Genomic DNA, 19,447 nt, shown 5'->3' with positions numbered 1-19,447 from the left:
TCCTGCACCTGCCGGAACCCTGACATCAATTGTGGTGCGCCGGCTGCTGCTCCGCCATGGCATCCTTGAAGTGCGCCCGCGCAAGCTCCATGGTCAAGCTGACATGGAACAGGGCGGGCATGGGCGCCGACTCGTCGTCGGAGGCTGTCTCCGTCGTCGGGTCATCGTCGCAGACCTCCGAGGAGTAGGCCGGCAGGCCGACCTCTATCCGCCTCACACGACAACCCTGCCAGCCGGCCTCAAGGGTGGCCAGCTCGTGCTTATGCTATGTTGAGAGGCTCTCCAACAATGCACTAGAGCTCGCGGCACTAGAGCTCGTGATCATGCCAGAAGTGGTCTACGGGGGAGGATGTGAAGCAGACGTGGTGTGTTGTGGTTTGTGTCGAGTGTGACCTAGTGTAAATGGCGGACACCGGCCAGGCCAAGCGGTGGGGTGTGTCAATGCGGGCGCGAGAGTTGGTTTCGCGGCCGATGTGCCTGTATAATGATGGTAGGTGAACGGATAGCAGCCTGCTTCAAGTGGTAGATATCCATCATGTCCCGGCTAGTAATGTTTATACGGAGTTGGTTTCGCGACCGGAGTTAGTTTCGCGGCCGGTGTGCCTGTATAATGACGGTAGGCGAACGGATGGCAGCCTGCTTCAAGTGGTAGATATCCATCATGTCTCGTCCAGTAATGTTTATACGGAGTTGGTTTCGCGATCGGAGTTGGTTTCGCGGCCAGGCCAAGCGGTGGGGTATGTCAATGCGGGCACCGAAGATGGTTTCACGGCCGGTGTGCCTGTATAATGACGGTAGGAGAACGGACGGCAACCTGCTTCAAGTGGTAGATATCCACCATGTCCCATCCAACAATGTTTATACGACATTAAACAAGCGCGGACATCGAATGCAGTGCAAGTGGTGCTCTCGACGGATGCATCATTTTAATGTGGGCACAAATGAGAGGTTGCATTCGCTCTAGGCCGGCATGAATGCAGCGCTCGTGCTCTGGAGCGGCTTGAGCAATGGCAACCGCTTCACGTGGGAGAGATTTCGGGTCGGTCCACGGTCACCTTCGCGTACATGGCAGCAATCCCGCAAAGGCCTTGATTTTGCCTCTAGTTTGCGAGAAAACATACGTCCAAACCGGTCTGTGGACCGATGGGATACTGATACATCTCCGTCGTATCTATAATTTTTTTATTTTTCCATGCCAATATTATACAACTTTCACATATTTCTGGCAACAATTATGTGATTTATTGGACTAACCTATTAATCCAGTGCCCAGTGCCAGTTTCTGTTTGGTGCATATTTTTTGTTTCGCAAAAAATCCGTATCAAACAAAGTCCAAACATGATAAAAATTTACGAAGAATTATTTCAAAATATATGTGATTTTTGGAGGTGGAATCAACGCAAACGGGGGCCCACAGTGACCACAACCCACCAGGGCGCGCCGGGCACCCTCTGGCGCACCGGGCACCCTCTGGCGCGCCCAGGTATCTTGTGCCCTCCTCGAAGGTCGGTTGGGGCCCTTCTTCTGGCGCAAGAAAGATAATTTATGGAAAAAAATTGTGTAAAAATTTCAGCGCAATCGGAGTTACGAATCTCTGGAAATTTAAGAAACCATGAAGGGCCAGATCTGGAGAACGCGAAACAGAAGAGAACAGAGAGGGAGATCCAATCTCGGGGGCTCCCGCCTCTCCGCCGCCATGGAGACCATGGACCAGAGGGGAAACTCTGCTCCCACCTAGGGGGGAGGCCAAGGAAGAAGAAGAAGGGGGGTGAGGGAGTCCTGGATTAGGGGGTCATCGGACAGCCGGACCATATGCTTATGCTAGACTGTTGGACTATGAAGATACAAGATTGAAGACTTCGTCCGTGTCCGGGTGGGTCTCTCCTTTGCGTGGAAGGCAAGCTTGGTGGTTCGGATGTATAGATCACCTTCTCTGTAACCGACTCTGTGTAACCCTAGCCCCCTCTGGTGTCTATATAAACCGGAGGGTTTAGTCCGTAGGACAACAACAATCATAATCATAGGCTAGCTTCTAGGGTTTAGCCTCTACGATCTCGTGGTAGATCAACTCTTGTAATACTCATATCATCAAGATCAATCAAGTAGGAAGTAGGGTATTACCTCCATCGAGAGGGCCCGAACCTGGGTAAACATCGTGTCCCCCGCCTCCTGTTACCATTATCCTTAGACGCATAGTTCGGGACCCCCTACCCGAGATCCGCCGGTTTTGACACCGACAGTGGGCTCTCCCCCCCTCTCTCCCGATCGCGCCGGAGTGCCGCCGGGGCAAGGATCGTGGCGGCGATCTACACCAACAATGTTTCTACTGTCAACACCAACTTTCTCCTCCTCTATGTAGCGGTGTAACACCTCTTCTCCCTGTTGTAATCTCTACTTAAACATGGTGCTCAACTCCATATATTATTTCCCAATGATATTTGGCTATCCTATGATGTTTGAGTAGATCCGTTTTGTCATGTGGGTCAATCGTGATCTTGATTGGTATGATTGTATATTTTATTTATGGTGCTGTCCTACAGTGCCCTCCGTCTCGCGCAAACGTGAGGGATCCCTGTTGTAGGGTGTTGCAGTACGTTCATGATTCTCTTATGGTGGGTTGCGAGAGTGACATAAGGTTAAACCCGAGTAGGTGGGTTGTTGCGTATGGGATAAAGAGGACTTGATACTTAATGCTATGGTTGGGTTTCACAACCTTAATGATCTTTAGTAGTTGTGGATGCTTGATGGGGGTCCAACCATAAGTGCATATGATCCAAGTAGAGAAAGTATGTTAGCTCATGCCTCTCCCTCATATAAAATTGCAAGAATAATTACCGGTACTTGTTATCGATTGCCTAGGGACAAATAACTTTCTTGTTGACAAAAGCTATCTAATTTTATTATCTTGCAATTTATTCATAGTTTTATCCTTGCAAAGTACTCGTAGTTTAATTCTTGCAAAATAGTTTCATACTTGTTCTAGGTAAAGCAAACGTCAAGTGTGCGTAGAGTTGTATCGGTGGTCGATAGAACTTGAGGGAATATTTGTTCCGCCTTTAGCTCCTCATTGGGTTCGACACTCTTATTTATCGAAGAAGGCTACAAACGATCCCCTATACTTGTGGGTTATCAAGACCTTTTTCCTGACGCCATTGCCGGGGAGCAATAGCGTGGGGTGAATATTCTCGTGTGTGCTTGTTTACTTTATCACTAAGTAATTTTTATTTTGTGCTCTTGTTTTCTATCTTTAGTTATGGGTAGGAAATGCAAAATACCAAAAAAATTGTTGTACCTGCTAAACCAATGGTTGAAGAACCACCCAAAATCTATCATACTACTGAAGCTTTCTACTTGGATCATCTTCGATCAGGGCCGGTCCTGAGATTTCGGGGGCCCGGGGCGGAACAAGAACCGGGGGCCCTTTGTCACACCCTAGCTAGTTCATGCATTAGAGTGTTGCATCATGTCTATTTTTCTCAACAGAAACTTGAAATGGGGATGACAGAACCCCCAGCCCCCTCTGAATCCAACTAGGGTTTACTAAAAATATTTTCAATGAACCTGAAATGCCCTTCCAAAATGTCCATCATTTTTGTCTTGGTTCAGAACCTCTGCCAAAAGTGATGCACAATTTTCTAGGTCATCCTAAGGTCTTTGTATTAAGTCATAAATATTTGAATTGGGCATTTAAAATTTATAAAATATTTCAAATGTTCAAATATTCCCAAACTAAAATGTTCCTTGCTGGAAATATTCCAACTAAGGACCAGGTGCAGTTTGGTAAATTTTGGAGTTGCCTAGGTATTTTTAGAAATTCAACAAACTTACAGAATAAAAGCAAAACAGGAAAATAGGAAAAACTTACCTGGCGCCTACTAACCGGCCCACCTGCCGGCCCAGCCCAGCTGCCGCGCCAGCGAGCTGCTTGGCTCGGCCAGGCAGGCAGGTAGGTGCTCGGCGGCGAGCACCGCATGGGTGCCACGCAGCTGGTCGCCGCCTCGCCGCTCCCCTCGTCCAGCTGATGACGGGGATCGATCCCCCTCTCTCCCCCGAACCCCTCGGACATCTCCTCTCCTCCCCAGCTCCTCTCCCTCGCGCTCCCCAGCCATGGCCGACGCCACCGCCGCCGCCCCATCGCCGTAGCCGCGCTCCCCGCCGTCCGTGCTCCGTCTCGCCGTGTCTAGGAGCTCCGCCGCCATCCTCTTCGTCGAGCTAGCCGAGCCCCGCGTGCTCGTGTGGCCCGAGTCCACCGCACCGACTTCGCCCGAGTCCGCCGTCGCCGGAGATCCCCTTCAACGCCGTCGCCGCATCAGTCCGTCCCCGACCCCGCCGGTTGCCTCCACGAGTGCCCTGTGAGCCTAGCTACCTCCCCTTCCCTTCCTCTCTCGCCCCCGAGCTGTGTAGCAACCGCACGAAGATCACCCGCACGCACCGCCGCGGAGATCGTCGCCGACGTGCTCCCGGCCATCCTCCGGTCACCTCTCGGTGTCCATCGCACTCACCACGTCGCGTAGGGTCTAACCATACACTCCCCGCACCTCACCGCACACCCTAGCCCCGAGTTCGCCTCCACCCGAACTCCGGCGGCCGCCTAGGTCGTCGCCGGCGCCGATTCCGGCCACCCCGACCCCAACTAACTCCACCAAGAGCTGCGGTTTGTCCCCAGCTCCACTTAGATGCCTTCCGCGACCCATTTGGTGGCCGGAACGGCCAAAATCACTTCCGCCGCCGCGTCGGGCTCGCCGGCGGCTAAACGCCGGTGCAGCCGACTTGACTTTGACCACGGGTGGGCCCTGGTTGACTCTGTTGAGTCAATGACAGGTGGGGCCCAGCCCTGTTAACTAATCCGGTTTAGTTCTAATTAATTTTTAGCTAAACTAATTGTACTGACATGCGGGACCCACTGGTCAGTTTGACCTGGACCAGTCTGTTGACCTGCTGAGGTCAGCATGACATCATGCTGACGCAGTAATCCTTTTCTGGAATTAAAATAAATCTAGAATGATTTATAAATTCCAGAAAATCCCCAAACTTCAAAAATTCATAGTAAATCAACCATAGCTCCAAATGCAAAGTTTTATATATGAAAAATGATCAGAAAAATCCAACCTATCCATCTGTACTGGTTTCATGCATGTTTAAACAAGCTAACCTACTGTTTATTGCAGAACAAGTTAAAGCACCTTAAATGACCATATATGAGTTTGGAAATTGAATCTTTGGTTCAAAATGGTTCAAACCCATCTGGTTTTAGTTGCATTAGCCCAACACACTCATATTGCCATGTTTCATGCATGCATCATATTGTTGCATATTGTTTGGTGATCTTGTGTATCGGTGCTCTCTGCGGCAGGTCCTGCCCCTGAGGAGTATCGTGATTACCCCAACGAAGAACAATATCAGTGCATCGACCCATCAGGCAAGCAACCAACCATTTGATCATATCGATACAATCCCATGTTCTCGCTCCTGCTCTCTTTTACTGCATTAAGACAACGCGTTTCAAACTGCTGTGTGCTACGGTAGTTGAACCCATTTCCTCTGCATGACCTGTCATTGCCACAGTAACTAGATGAAACCCACTAGCATGTGTAGGAGTTGTTTGAGCCATATGTATGTGTTGTTCCTACCTTGCTATGCCTGCTATGCTTAGAGTCGTGTCAGGTCTGGTTCATCTGGGTGATGGGCTAGAGTGAAATGATCATGCCGGTAATGAGAGTGATGTGGTGAACACGATTTGGTAAAGGTATCGATGAAAGGCCATGTAGGAGTACATGGTGGGTTGTTTCATTGAAGCCGTCCTTAAGCACTGAGATCTGTATGTGTGATTTAAGAATCAGCTACTACCATGCATTGGGCCCGAAACCAATGGACCCTCTCGGCTTCTTATTCACCCTAGTCCTCTGTCCAGGAGTTGCAAGTAGTTTCTGGTGTTTGTAGCCTACTGGAGGCCGTGGACAGCGCTGACCGTAGGGGTGGGCTGTGATGCGGTAGGTACGTGGCCGGGATACCGGGCACCCGTTAGGTATCTCGGGAACCCTGTACACATCGTTCGGGGCCGTATGGGAAACCTCGGCCGGACTCCCTGCGGATGGAACCTGGATAGGCGATAAACCTGGACTAGAGAATTAGGTGTTTAGGTAGGTCGTGGCCGACACCCACGTTGGGCTTCCGCTTGAAGGTTGCCGAGTACATGTCGTGTAAACGGCGGTAAGTGGTGAGAGCGTGTATGAAGAAGTACACCCCTGCAGGGTTAACATTATCTATTCGAATAGCCGCGTCCGCGGTAAAGGACTACTTGGTTGCCTATACAGTTCATAGACAAGTAAATGGATACTACTAAAAATCTCAAGATAAGCGTGAGTGCCGAGGATGGTTCTTCCGTAGGATGACGGAGGTGGATCCTCGGTGGTGTATTGAAGTGGTGAGTAGTGTACTCGTGTGCGCAAAACCATTTCAAGTTGGTGTATCGTAGGATAGCTTAGCCAAGAGTCAAAGCTGGCTTGCTGCAATAACCCCACCAACCCTTCTTGATAATGTGCATGTATGTAGGATCTGATGTAAGTCTTGCTGAGTACCTTTGTACTCATGTTGCTTTAATTTACATTTTTCAGAAGACGCTGCAACCCCTTCTGATGGGTTCTTCGTAGACGTTGACATCGATGAGTAGACCGAGGCCCAGGTGGTGACCCTGAGCTTGTGAAGGACCACGTAGTATAGCCAGGCTTTCCCAAGCCTCTTTTATTTTACTAGTTGTCTGTACTCAGACAAGTTACTTCCGCTGTTGGCTTGTATGTCTGTATGACTTGAATGCTGGGTCGTGTGACCCGTACTTGTGTGTATGATATGTATGGCTCTCTGAGCCTTAAATAAAGTACTGGTGTCGTAGAGTCATGTTGTGATGCCTTGTTGTATTTGCACATATCGAGCATATTGTGTGTATGATTGAAATGCTTGGTATGTGTGGGATCTGACTATCTAGTTGTTTATTCTTAGTAGCCTCTCTTACCGGGAAATGTCTCCTAGTGTCTCCACTGAGCCTTGGTAGCTTGCTACTGCTCCGGAACACTTAGGCTGGCCGGCATGTGTCCTTCTTCGTTCCTGTGTCTGTCCCTTCGGGGAAATGTCACGCGATGGATACCGGAGTCCTGTTAGCCCGCTACAGCCCGGTTTACCGGAGTCCTGCTAGCCCAGTGCTACAGCCCGGATTCACTTGCTGATGACCGACACGTTCGATGCTGGGTCATGGATGCCTGTCCCTGTAAGTCTGTGCCACTTTGGGTTTACGACTAGCCATGTCAGCCCGGGCTCTTTACCATATGGATGCTAGCGACACTATCATATACGTGTGCCAAAAGGCGCAAACGGTCCCGGGCAAAGGTAAGACGACACCCGTGGGAATACCGTGCGTGAGGCCGCAAAGTGATATGAGGTGTTACATGCTAGATCGATGTGGCATCGAGTCGGGGTCCTGACAGCGTTGGCATCAGAGCCGGACTGCCTGTAGGTTCTCCAAGCCAAACTGGTCGATGTTGAGTCTAGAAATTCTTTAGTTATATATAGGGGAATTGTTTGTGGGATGGAACGTAAGGCTCTTTTTACTCCTTTATCTCATAACATTCTGATCTGAGTCAGTCTATTCTTCTACCGGGGGTTAAGGACTAGGATCCCTCCTCTCTATCAGGTTCACGTGTTACTAATCAGCAGTACCTTATAGGTTTGAAAGATACAAGCCTAGTTCAGCTCTACTATCCCATTATGTTGCTAAGATGGACCCAGAACCTTGATATGATGTTGTTGAGTGTCTATGCAATTCTTTGTCAAATGCCTCAAAATCCTTTTTGAGCATTTACAGCCGTTATGCTGTCCAATTTCTGCTAGGAATCTTAATGTCTTGTGTTTATCATGTTCCAGATGGCGACCCGTCCTCAGAATCAAGTGGTTCGTTTGACTCGATGTCTAGATGTACCCGGCCATACTGCTATGTTGGTCAGGGTAATGACTGAGGCTGGATACCGTTGGTATCCTGAGTACACGGTCGAAGAGCAATTCCGAGACTTTAATCAAAGTCAATATCTTTGCACTGTCAGGATATTTCCATCTTATCCTGGATCTACCGAGCCCCTTCACTGCTCCTATGGACTCGGGGTTACTATTGAGATGGCTGTGCAGGATGCTGCCTACTCTATGATGACCATCATGCGAGTCAGGACTGGCCTATTTCGGGACTCTGACTTCCGGTATATGCCAGCATCACTTCCGGGAGCACAAGGGTATCTCCAGGCTATCTATGCTGACTCCACTCAGGAGGATTCACGGACCCGCACCACTGCACAGTTGCTTGAAGACAAGGACCGTGAAAATCGGGCCTTGAGACTAGAGCTTTTCAATACCCGTGCTGATCATTGGGCCACTTTGACTCGGTTTGCACCGGCTGTGCAAGCTGGATATATGGATATGCGAGATCTCTATCCTGTGAGATCTGCTCTGCCAGACGTGATGGATTGGCGTGATGTAGGAGGCATCACCCCACCTCGTGGTCCCCGTAGGCCACCGTTTATTGGTCCAAGACCTCATCCTAGCCCCTATGGTCCACAAGCTCCACGGGACCGACTGTTTCCGGATGATCACGTTGAGCTTCCAGGCTATGGAGGTGACTTCTATGAAGACTACTACGGAGCTGTCTGAGTTAGTAGTAGTATCACTAGTATCGTACTAGCTGTATCGTCCACCGTCCTGCGTGACTCGTGGGATATGCCTTAGTTTGTACCGCCTTCCGGAGGTGTAGAAAAATAATGTATAGGAGCTCGGAATGCCTCCGATGAGATGTAATCCTCTTTTCACCGTAGCAGTACTTTGTTTGGTTCTGTACTAAACCTTGTATGGTGTGTATGACGATGGAATAAAAGAAGCAGTTTCTGTATCTACCATGTCATACGGATGATCATCTTACATTCCAAGTTATCCATTACATTCTACATTTCTATGTCAGAATCCTATCATCCTGGACTAAACCATTGCTTTGTTTTCCTAGGATGGTTAACACCCGCACCAACCCTGCTCCCCCAGAGCAGGCCGAAGGCAGCAGAGTTGGGGGAACAAACCTGCCTCACCCTCCCTCTCTGGCCGAAGTTATGCTGGAAGCCGAGAGAAACAAGCGGGAGACTAACCGTTTGTTGGAGCGCATCGAGCAAAACACAGCACACCATCAGAGGAATAACTTGGTGTCACTCAGTGATTTCATCAAGTTACATCCACCCACTTTCCACCACTCCGTCGAGCCTCTCGACGCCGATGACTGGCTTCGCAGTATTACTCACAAACTGCGTTCTGCGCTAGTAGCTGAGGCTGATAAGGTCACCTTTGCTGCATATCATCTTGAAGGCCCCGCCAGTCTATGGTGGGAGAACTATGGAGCTATGCGCCCAGCGGGCCATGTCACTACTTGGGCTGAATTCAGCGAGGCTTTCCGTGAACATCACATTCCGGAGGGTCTCATGGACCGTAAACGTGAGGAGTTCTGCAGTTTCACTCAAGGTCGACTCTCTGTGGATGCTTACAGCAGGGAGTTCGGTAACCTTGCACGATATGCAACTGAGGAAGTCTCTACTGATGCCAAGAAGCAAGCAAGGTTCCGTAAGGGACTTAGTCCTGAGCTTCGCCGCGACCTCCGTCTGCATGAGTGCACATCTTTTCAGAAGCTTGTTAACAAAGCCATCAGTGCTGAGTCTGGTCAGACTGATTATGAAGCAACACGCAAGCATGGCCGTGACATGGGTTCCTCATCCGGTGCTGGTCCTCAGAAGCACCGCGTGTGGGTGCCTAACACTGCCCTGCCACCCAGGTTCACACCGAGGCCATCTTTTCAGGCACCTCGCCCCGCCCAACAGTTTACACCAGCCAAGCCCTATGGTGGTCCAACCAACAATGCTCCTCCACGTACCAGCTCTGTGACTTGCTTTAAATGTGGGGAACCGGGCCACTATCTGTGCGAGTGTCCCCAGACCAACCCCAACCAATCTGGAAAAGCTGTTGGCCATGGCAAGCCGACAGGGAAAGTGTTTTACGCCAAGCCGGCCACCGCTGCACGTGGCCATGTCAACTGTATCTCTGCTGAAGAAGCTCAAGAGGATCCCAACGTCGTTCTTGGTATGCTCCTTGTTAATTGCCATCCGGCATCTGTTCTTTTCGATACTGGAGCATCTCATTCTTTCATATCCGAAAATTATGCTCGTTTGCATAACACCGCATTCTGTGACATGCCGCCCACTATGGAAATTTCTACTCCTGGTTCTAGATGGCAAACCTCTAGAGTAAGCCATGGAAATGAAATTCAAGTCGACAGACTTGTTTTTCTCGCATCTTTGATAGCTCTCAAATCTTCGGATATTAATATCATTTTGGGCATGGACTGGATGTCAGCCCATCATGCCAAAATTGATTGTTTCTCTAGGACTGTTCAACTCACACATCCTTCGGGAAAGATAGTCAATGTCTTGACCCGAGTAGCTAAGCGACAGCTATATTCTCTTAACGCCAGTTCCCTGCCAGACCTCGAAGACGTCCCGATAGTCTGTGACTTTCCAGATGTCTTCCCAGAGGAATTGCCAGGTGTTCCACCTGACAGAGATGTTGAGTTCGTGATAGATCTCATTCCAGGAACTGTCCCGATTGCTAGAAGACCCTATAAGATGGCACCACTAGAACTAGCCGAGCTTAAGAAACAACTCGATGAGTCCTTGAAAAAGGGTTTCATCCGACCTAGTTCGTCTCCATGGGCTTGCCCCGTCCTCTTCGTCAAAAAGAAGGATGGTACGAACCGGATGGTTGTAGATTATCGACCAGTCAACCTAGTCACAATCAAGAACAAGTATCCGCTCCCCAGGATCAACGACCTGTATGATCAGCTCGCTGGATCCTCAGTCTTCTCTAAAATGGATTTGAGATTGGGCTACCATCAAATCAAAATCCGGAATGGGGACATTCCTAAAACGGCCTTTGTTACTCGTTATGGCCAATACGAGTACACCGTCATGTCCTTCGGTTTAACCAACGCCCCAGCCACCTTTTCTCGGTTAATGAACTCAATCTTCATGGAGTATTTGGATAAATTCGTCATGGTCTACCTCGATGATATACTCATCTACTCCAAGAACGAGGAAGAACATGCCGAACATCTAAGGCTAGTGTTGATGAAACTTCGAGAGCATCGCCTTTATGCCAAGTTCTCTAAATGTGAATTTTGGTTGCCAGAAGTGACATATCTAGGACATGTAATTTCTGGTAAAGGTATTGCTGTTAACCCCGAGCGAGTTCAAGCCGTCCTTAATTGGACTCCACCTAAATCGGTCAAGCAAGTTCGGAGTTTCCTTGGCTTAGCGAGCTATTGTCGCCGCTTTGTCGAGAACTTCTCCAAAGTTGCCAAACCTCTAACTGAACTCCTCCACAATGTGAGCACAGCTTTCAGGAACTGAAAAGACGCCTAACATCTGCTCCCGTATTGGTACCACCAGATTTTTCTAAGGACTTTGTTATCTATTGCGACGCCTCGCGACAAGGACTAGGTTGCATTCTCATGAAAGATCGACACATAATTGCTTATGCTTCACGAAAATTACACCCACATGAGGAGAATTATCCTACTCATGATCTAGAGCTTGCAGCCGTAGTCTATGCACTTAAAACCTAGCGACATTACCTCCTCGGTAATCTTTGCGAAATCTTCACCGATCACCAAAGTCTGAAGTACATCTTCACCCAACCGGATTTGAATCTCAGGCAAAGACGTTGGGTTGAGTTGATTACGGATTTCGGCTTAGGGATAACTTACACCCCAGGAAAAGCCAACGTCATGGATGATGCACTAAGTCGTAAATCTTATTGTAACAATCTGATGTTACAACAAAGTCAACCGCTTCTCCATGAGGAATTTCGGAAGCTTAACCCCCACATTGTTCCTCAAGGATTCCTTTCCACCTTGGTGGCGAAACCTACCCTTACGGATCAGATCATCAAAGCACAGAAGGTAGATCCGGGGATTTCCCGCATCAAAAGAAACATCAAGAAAGGAGTTGCGAATTGTTTCTCCATTGATGATCAAGGAGTCGTATACTTCGGGAACCGTCTAGTGGTTCCCAAAGTGCAAAACCTGAGGCGATTGATCCTAAAGGAAGCTCATGAATCTCCTCTCACCATTCATCCCGGTAGTACCAAGATGTATCAGGACCTACGCCAGAGGTTCTGGTGGACTAGGATGAAGAGAGAAATTGCTCAGTATATTGCTAGTTGCGACGTCTGTCGTCGTGTAAAAGCGGAGCATCAACGGCCTGCTGGCACCCTTCAACCCTTAGCTATTCCTGAATGGAAATGGGACAAAATTGGTATGGATTTCATTACCGGTTTTCCCAGGACCAAGAGAGGGAATAACGCTATCTTCGTCGTTGTCGATCGTCTTTCCAAAGTAGCCCATTTCTTACCTGTTCGCGAGAGTATAACCGCTAGTCAATTAGCAGACTTGTACATCTCCCGAATAGTGTCTCTCCATGGTGTTCCACTGGAAATTAACTCGGATCGAGGAAGTCTCTTCACCTCTCGATTTTGGGAAAGTTTCCAAAATGCTATGGGAACCCGCCTTTCCTTTAGCACTGCTTTTCACCCTCAATCAAGTGGTCAAGTAGAACGTGTCAACCAGATTCTAGAAGACATGCTTCGAGCTTCTGTTATCTCATTCGGAATGGATTGGGAGAAATGCCTTCCATTTGCCGAATTTGCTTATAACAACAGCTATCAATCTAGCTTGGGTAAAGCCCCTTTTGAAGTTCTCTATGGACGAAGGTGTCGAACGCCTCTTAACTGGTCAGAAACCGGGGAAAGACAATTCTTTGGCCCGGACATGATCCAGGAAGCAGAAGAGCAAGTTCGCATTGTTCGTGAAAAGTTGAAAACAGCCCAATCTCGTCAAAAGAGTCAATACGACCGAAAACATAAGGCTATGACTTTTGAGGTTGACGAGAAGGCTTACCTTCGGGTTACTCCTCTGAAGGGAGTCCATCGCTTTGGTATCAAGGGCAAATTGGCTCCTCGTTACATTGGACCCTTTCGCATTCTCGCTAAACGAGGAGAAGTTGCCTACCAATTGGAACTACCTCCGCATCTCTCCAGAGTCCACGACGTCTTCCACGTTTCTCAACTCAGGCGTTGCTTCTCGGATCCTATCCGTGGAGTGGACCACGAAACGCTTGATCTTCAAGATAACCTCACGTATCGAGAGTACCCCGTTCGTATCCTTGATCAAGCCGAGCGTACCACTCGACGTCATAATATCAAGTTTCTCAAGGTTCAATGGTCGCACCTTTCTGAGAAGGAAGCAACATGGGAAAGGGAGGATCGTCTTCGACTTGAGTACCCCGCCTTCTTTCCGGAGGAACCTAAATCTCGGGACGAGATTCTTTTGAGTGGGGGTGAGTTGTCACACCCTAGCTAGTTCATGCATTAGAGTGTTGCATCATGTCTATTTTTCTCAACAGAAACTTGAAATGGGGATGACAGAACCCCCAGCCCCCTCTGAATCCAACTAGGGTTTACTAAAAATATTTTCAATGAACCTAAAATGCCCTTCCAAAATGTCCATCATTTTTGTCTTGGTTCAGAACCTCTGCCAAAAGTGATGCACAATTTTCTAGGTCATCCTAAGGTCTTTGTATTAAGTCATAAATATTTGAATTGGGCATTTAAAATTTATAAAATATTTCAAATGCTCAAATATTCCCAAACTAAAATGTTCCTTGCTGGAAATATTCCAACTAAGGACCAGGTGCAGTTTGGTAAATTTTGGAGTTGCCTAGGTATTTTTAGAAATTCAACAAACCTACAGAATAAATAAAAAACAGGAAAATAGGAAAAACTTACCTGGCGCCTACTAACCGGCCCACCTGCCGGCCCAGCCCAGCTGCCGCGCCAGCGAGCTGCTTGGCTCGGCCAGGCAGGCAGGCAGGTGCTCGGCGGCGAGCACCGCATGGGTGCCACGCAGCTGCCCGCCGCCTCGCCGCTCCCCTCATCCAGCTGATGACGGGGATCGATCCCCCTCTCTCCCCCGAACCCCTCGGACATCTCCTCTCCTCCCCAGCTCCTCTCCCTCGCGCTCCCCAGCCATGGCCGACGCCACCGCCGCCGCCCCATCACCGTAGCCACGCTCCCCGCCGTCCGTGCTCCGTCTCGCCGTGTCTAGGAGCTCCGCCGCCATCCTCTTCGTCGAGCTAGCCGAGCCCCGCGTGCTCGTGTGGCCCGAGTCCACCGCACCGACTTCGCCCGAGTCCGCCGTCGCCGGAGATCCCCTTCAACGCCGTCGCCGCATCAGTCCGTCCCCGACCCCGCCGGTTGCCTCCACGAGTGCCCTGTGAGCCTAGCTACCTCCCCTTCCCTTCGTCTCTCGCCCCCGAGTTGTGTAGCAACCGCACGAAGATCACCCGCACGCACCGCCACGGAGATCGTCGCCGACGTGCTCCCGGCCATCCTCCGGTCACCTCTCAGTGTCCATCGCACTCACCACGTCACGTAGGGTCTAACCATACACTCCCCGCACCTCACCGCACACCCTAGCCCCGAGTTCGCCTCCACCCGAACTCCGGCGGCCGCCTAGGTCGTCGCCGTCGCCGATTCCGGCCACCCCGACCCCAACTAACTCCACCAAGAGCTGCGGTCTGTCCCCAGCTCCACTTAGATGCATTCCGCGACCCATTTGGTGGCCGGAACGGCCAAAATCACTTCCACCGCCGCGTCGGGCTCGCCGGCGGCTAAACGCCGGTGCAGCCGACTTGACTTTGACCACGGGTGGGCCCTGGTTGACTCTGTTGAGTCAATGACAGGTGGGGCCCAGCCCTGTTAACTAATCCGGTTTAGTTTTAATTAATTTTTAGCTAAACTAATTGCACTGACACCTTGGACCCACTGGTCAGTTTGACCTGGACCAGTCTGTTGACTTGCTGAGGTCAGCATGACATCATGCTGACACAGTAATCCTTTTCTGGAATTAAAATAAATCTAAAATGATTTATAAATTTCAGAAAATCCCCCAAACTTCAAAAAATCATAATAAATCAACCATAGCTCCAAATGCAAAGTTTTATATATGAAAAATGATCAGAAAAATCCAATCTATCCATCTGTACTGGTTTCATGCATGTTTAAGCAAGCTAACCTACTGTTTATTGCAGAACAAGTTAAAGCACCTTAAGTGACCATATATGAGTTTGGAAATTGAATCTTTGGTTCAAAATGGTTCAAACCCATTTGGTTTTAGTTGCATTAGCCCAACACACCCATATTGCCATGTTTTCATGCATGCATCATATTGTTGCATATTGTTTGGTGATGTTGTGTATCGGTGCTCTTTGCGGCAGGTCCTGCCTCCTGAGGAGTATCGTGGTTCCCCTAACGAAGAACAATATTAGTGCATCGACCCATCAGGCAAGCAACCAACCATTTGATCATATCGATACAATCCCATGTTCCCGCTCCTGCTCTCTTTTACTGCATTAAGACAACGCGTTTCAAACTGCTGTGTGCTACGGTAGTTGAACCCATTTCCTCTGCATGACCTGTCATTGCCACAGTAACTAGATGAAACCCACTAGCATGTGTAGGAGTTGTTTGAGCCATATGTATGTGTTGTTCCTACCTTGCTATGCCTGCTATGCTTAGAGTCGTGTCAGGTCTGGTTCATCTGGGTGATGGGCTAGAGTGAAATGATCATGCCGGTAATGAGAGTGATGTGGTGAACACGATTTGGTAAAGGTATCGATGAAAGGCCATGTAGGAGTACATGGTGGGTTGTTTCATTGAAGCCGTCCTTAAGCACTGAGATCTGTATGTGTGATTTAAGAATCAGCTACTACCATGCATTGGGCCCGAAACCAATGGACCCTCTCGGCTTCTTATTCACCCTAGTCCTCTGTCCAGGAGTTGCAAGTAGTTTCTGGTGTTTGTAGCCTACTGGAGGCCGTGGACAGCGCTGACCGTAGGGGTGGGCTGTGATGCGGTAGGTACGTGGCCGGGAATACCGGGCACCCGTTCGGTGTCACGGAACCCTGTACACATCGTTCGGGGCCGTATGGGAAACCTCGGCCGGACTCCCTGCAGATGGAACCTGGATAGGCGATAAACCTGGACTAGAGACTTAGGTGTCTAGGTAGGTCGTGGCCGACACCCACGTTGGGCTTCCGCTTGAAGGTTGCCGAGTACATGTCGTGTAAACGGCGGTAAGTGGTGAGAGCATGTATGAAGAAGTACACCCCTGCAGGGTTAACATTATCTATTCGAATAGCCGCGTCCGCGGTAAAGGACTACTTGGTTGCCTATATAGTTCATAGACAAGTGAATGGATACTACTAAAAATCTCAAGATAAGCGTGAGTGCCGAGGATGGTTCTTCCGTAGGATGACGGAGGTGGATCCTCGGTGGTGTATTGGAATGGTGAGTAGTGGACTCGTGTGCGCAAAACCATTTCAAGTTGGTGTATCGTAGGATAGCTTAGCCAATAATCAAAGCTGGCTTGCTGCAATAACCCCACCAACCCTTCTTGATAATGTGCATGTATGTAGGATCTGATGTAAGTCTTGCTGAGTACCTTTGTACTCATGTTGCTTTAATTTACATTTTTCAGAAGACGCTGCAACCCCTTCTGATGGGTTCTTCGTAGATGTTGACATCGATGAGTAGACCGAGGCCCAGGTGGTGACCCTGAGCTTGTGAAGGACCACGTAGTATAGCCAGGCTTTCTCAAGCCTCTTTTATCTTACTAGTTGTCTGTACTCAGACAAGTTACTTCCGCTGTTGGCTTGTATGTCTGTATGACTTGAATGCTGGGTCGTGTGACCCGTACTTGTGTGTATGATATGTATGGCTCTCTGAGCCTTAAATAAAGTACTGGTGTCGTAGAGTCATGTTGTGATGCCTTGTTGTATTTGCACATATCGAGCATATTGTGTGTATGATTGAAATGCTTGGTATGTGTGGGATCTGACTATCTAGTTGTTTATTCTTAGTAGCCTCTCTTACCGGGAAATGTCTCCTAGTGTTTCCACTGAGCCTTGGTAGCTTGCTACTGCTCCGGAACACTTAGGCTGGCCGGCATGTGTCCTTCTTCGTTCCTATGTCTGTCCCTTCGGGGAAATGTCACGCGATGGATACCGGAGTCCTGTTAGCCCGCTACAGCCCGGTTTACCGGAGTCCTGTTAGCCCAGTGCTACAGCCCGGATTCACTTGCTGATGACCGACAATGCTGGGTCATGGATGCCTGTCCCTGTAAGTCTGTGCCACTTTGGGTTTACAACTAGCCATGTCAGCCCGGGCTCTTTACCATATGGATGCTAGCGACACTATCATATAGGTGTGCCAAAAGACGCAAACGGTCCCGGGTAAAGGTAAGACGACACCCGTGGGAATACCGTGCATGAGGCCGCAAAGTGATATGAGGTGTTACATGCTAGATCGGTGTGGCATCGAGTCGGGGTCCTGACACCCTTATATGTTACCTTAAATTATTTTCTTCTATCTTTCTAGATGGAAAGTCGCTCATGATGTTATCAATGTCATTCTTATTCAATAATTTATTTTCAATGTGTAATTTGCGAACATAATCTATCTTTGCACATTACGGACCTCACATCATTTCGTCAATGTATATCTATTTATAAGATGCACATGCATGCTTATTACAGTAGGACAAAAAAAATTCATATAAGGAAGCATACCTTAGCCATTATCAACACGTCTGCTGCCTCCTCATACATGCTCAACGAAATTTTTTTTGCTCTCTCATGAAGCACAAGAACCATCTTCTGAGCCCTAGAAACAACATGGACAATGGGTCAAATGTCATGGGGGGTTTGATGATTTGCCCCAATTTACATGGGGTTTGATGATTTGCCCTTTGATAAATAGATGATTCATTGTGTTACTTGATTCATATGCAGATACAAAAACATCACTTTGTATCCACTTTGATACTGATTTAAATTGAAAACTTCTACAGGAAGGGAGCATCTGAATCTGTTAGAGGTAATCCTAATTTTTGAATCCAAGCGATCCAGTGGAACTACTACTTTTTCCGCCTAGAGAAAGAAAGGGAAGAAATCACAAAATCCATACAAACTGACAAGATTCAATAAAAAAGAGCAAAGCGATGCCCCTGCCTACCAAAGAGCAAAGAGATCACGGCGGTGAGGAGAGGCTACGGCCTACAGATTTCTCCTCCACCACTGCCAGCGGCGGCGGCGATGGCCTTCCTGTGATTGGGGGAACTGGAGTTTGAGTTGATCGGTGGGCTGGAAAAAAACAAGATGTGGGTTTTTCGTTTTGGAGGAATATAGATGTGGGTTTGTTCGCTATACGTAAACTATGGTCTTCGGGCCGTCGGCCATCCGCTAGGCCTGCCTCATGCGTATACCTAAGGGATCCTTGGTGGATTGCTATGACAACAATGAGAAGGACGGACATAGACGTACATTGTCGTGTGATTTAGAGCCTGTTTGTTTACATCGACTTATAAGTCCCGAGTCCCTGCCTGTTTGTTTACAGGGACTTATAAGTTGATAAAACACTTGTTCACATAACCAGTTTGCTGGCCCAACCACACCCAAGCAGTATAGTGGCTCTTGAGTCTAGTTATGCAATTTTTGAATTGCTAGGTACTATGGAGGAGGCCAGCACGCTCATAATTTTTTTTCTTCATGTTATTGTAGGCTCTACTTGTCCAAGTACCATTCACACAGTGCCCATCCCTAGCTTCCTCACAGGCGATGTTACAAAATATAGTAATATGATCGTCTGTCCAATCAGCCTTGGCAATGTTTTTCTAAACAAAAAATAACAAGTACACAATTCAAACAAGTACACAATTCAGCTGGTTCAAATTCTACACCAAGGTATACCATTGTACACACAAATAGCTAGCAGATAAAGAAGATGAATTTGCACCCTGTGACAGAAAGCTAACTATGTATACCAATCAGAATTTTACCTCTCCAAAAGCAAAATCCTCATCTTCATCTTCAAAGCCTTCATTCTCATCGACATCTTCTGAAGATGCAGCAGTTGACGACACACGTTGCTTCCCCGCAGCTTTTCCTCTACTGCCGGCCGATGAGGACCCATGGGCTCGATGTACACCGCGTCCAGTGACCTGCGACACGGTCCTCCCACGCCCTGTCACGCCTCCCTCAACGCCAGTTGCACCCGGGGCGACGAACGGACGCAGGTGAGAGCCGGCTCGGCCTCCGAAGTTGAGAGACCGTGCTCGGCCTCCTCCGCCTCCTCCGCCCTGAGACACAGGTCTCCCACGACCAGCTCCAGTAGGAGGAAGACCATGGCCGGCGGACTGGTCGAAGAGGAGTTGCTGGTACGAGCCCAACTCCGGGAAGTCGTCGACGTTGTGGTTGAGATCCAAGAA

The sequence above is a fragment of the Triticum aestivum genome, chromosome 2B (assembly GCF_018294505.1).
Source record: "Triticum aestivum cultivar Chinese Spring chromosome 2B, IWGSC CS RefSeq v2.1, whole genome shotgun sequence".
NCBI classification, from domain to species: domain Eukaryota; kingdom Viridiplantae; phylum Streptophyta; class Magnoliopsida; order Poales; family Poaceae; genus Triticum; species Triticum aestivum.
This window is presented reverse-complemented; position numbering follows the sequence as displayed.